This window comes from Zea mays, chromosome 5, assembly GCF_902167145.1.
Source record: "Zea mays cultivar B73 chromosome 5, Zm-B73-REFERENCE-NAM-5.0, whole genome shotgun sequence".
NCBI lineage: Eukaryota > Viridiplantae > Streptophyta > Magnoliopsida > Poales > Poaceae > Zea > Zea mays.
This window is the reverse complement of record NC_050100.1, coordinates 92,270,890-92,273,294: the sequence shown is the minus strand read 5'-3', so window position 1 is coordinate 92,273,294 and position 2,405 is coordinate 92,270,890. Positions and strand designations below refer to the sequence as shown.

Below are 2,405 nucleotides of genomic sequence, written 5' to 3'. Positions count from 1 at the left end.
TCATTGCACATCCAGTATCCGAAAAACTTACCCGAGCAAACCATGCCATATGGGAAGCCCATATTCGTGCGGCCATGCGTGGCTCTCGCCTCATTGGCCATCTTACTGGAACCACACCAGTGCCGGAGAAGGAGATTGCCGACGCTGATGGCAAGAAGACGTCAAATCCGGCGTTCGAGGAGTGGGATGCTCGGGACCAACAGGTCCTCAGCTACCTGCTCTCGTCTATCTCCAAGGAAATCCTGGTCCACGTCTCAAGATCTGAGACTGCAGCAGATGCGTGGAGAAAAATTCAGGCGATGTTCGCCTCACAGACCCGGGCTCGGGCTGTGAATCTCCGCATCGCCCTCTCGACGACTAAGAAAGGCAGCATGAATGTTGCTGAATATTTCGCGAAGATGAAGGGATATGCTGATGATATGGCGGCCGCAGGACGTCCGCTCGAAGACGACGAACTCGTCGAATACATCATCACCGGTTTGGACCGTGATTTTACCTCACTTGTCTCTGCCCTCGTTGCAAGGGTGGAGCCAATCTCAGTTGAAGAATTATATTCTCAGATGCTGAGTTACGAAACAAGAATGGATCTAATTCATGAAGGAGAGCAGCAGGCATCCGCTAATCTTGCAGGTCGTGGAGGTCGCTCTCGAGGACCGGGCCGCGGTCGTGGGCGTGCTCGGCCTCCTAGCCGCGGCTACAGCGGTGCAGGTGTGGGCGGCCAGGACTCCCGTGGAGCAGGTGGACAGGGACATGGCACTGGCGGACAAGACAGCCATACTGTGGCAGGCAAGCAACGTGGCTACAGGCGCTCAAGTGGTGACTCATGCCAAGTTTGCTTTAAGAAAGGACATACGGCTGTCAACTGCTGGCACCGATTTGATGAAAGCTATGTCCCTGAAGAACGCCATGCTGCTGCCGCGACCAGCTCATACACAGTTGACACAAACTGGTATGCTGATAGTGGCGCCACTGATCACATCACCGGTGAATTAGAGAAACTGTCCATCCGAGATAAATACAACGGTGGAGATCAGATCCACACCGCAAGCGGTACAGGTATGGAAATCAGCCACATCGGTAATTCCTCTGTTAGCACCTCTAGTCGTAAGCTTCATCTAAAAGATATTCTATATGTTCCTGAAGCCAAGAAAAATCTTGTGTCTGTCCATCGCTTAACTACAGATAATTCTGCCTTTATAGAATTTCACCCAGATTTCTTTTTGATTAAGGATCAAGCAACTAGGCACACGCTGCTTAGGGGGCCATGTCACCGAGGACTGTACCCTCTTCCTTCGTCATCATCAATAAAGCGTCACGCCTGTGGAGTCAGCCAGCCATCAATCTCTCGGTGGCATGATCGTCTTGGTCATCCTTCATCTGTTATAGTTCGGCGAATTATTAGTAGAAATAAACTCCCTTGTTTAGTTGAATCTAATAATGAGTCTGTATGCAACGCTTGCCAACAAGCGAAAGCCCATCAGCTGCCATATCCTATTTCTTCTAGTAAATCGAACTCTCCTTTGGAGCTTATTTTTTCTGATGTCTGGGGTCCTGCGATTGAGTCTGTGGGTAGAAAACAATATTATGTTAGCTTTATTGATGATTATAGCAAGTTTACCTGGATTTACCTTATTAAGTTAAAATCTGAGGTATTCCAGAAATTCATTGATTTCCAACGTCTTGTTGAAAGGCAATTTGATAGAAAAATTCGTGCCATTCAAACAGATTGGGGAGGAGAATATCAAAAATTAAATTCCTTCTTTACCAAAATTGGCATCTCCCATTTAGTCTCTTGCCCTCATGCACACCAGCAAAATGGGGCAGCCGAACGAAAGCATCGCCACATTGTTGAAGTCGGCCTTTCCTTGCTATCTCATGCATCTATGCCTCTTAAATTCTGGGATGAAGCTTTCCTATCAGCCACATATCTTATTAATAGACTACCTAGTCAAGTCATTAATAATCAAACTCCTATAGAACGTCTTTTTCACCAAAAACCAGATTATTCCTCCTTACGTGTTTTTGGTTGTGCCTGTTGGCCAAATTTGCGCCGCTACAATACTCACAAACTTCAATTCAGATCAAAGCAGTGTGCTTTTCTTGGCTATAGTCCTCTTCACAAGGGTTTTAAGTGTCTCGATATCTCCACAGGACGTGTTTATATTTCTAGAGATGTCATATTTGATGAGACTGTTTTTCCTTTCTCCGCTCTCCATCCAAATGCTGGCGCCAGATTACAGTCTGAAGTTCTCTTAATGCCATCCCTCACGACTAAAATAGGTGCTAATAGACGTGATACTGATGTTCCTGATTTTCTCCCTGTTAATACTAACTTGTCTGATGAGAATACTGCAGTGCACAGACATCAATATGCAGGGGGTCCTGTTCACCGAATTGATGGATCA

General features: G+C 46.6%; 1 non-coding gene across 1 annotated transcript; it reads left to right on the top strand.

The window, feature by feature from the left end:
• The first annotated feature begins 437 nt into the window (after nucleotides 1-437).
• On the top strand, nucleotides 438-576 carry LOC111589420 (small nucleolar RNA Z247). Its single transcript, XR_004849845.1, has one exon. It is a non-coding gene; the product is annotated as a small nucleolar RNA Z247 (small nucleolar RNA).
• Nucleotides 577-2,405: the final 1,829 nt, after the last annotated feature.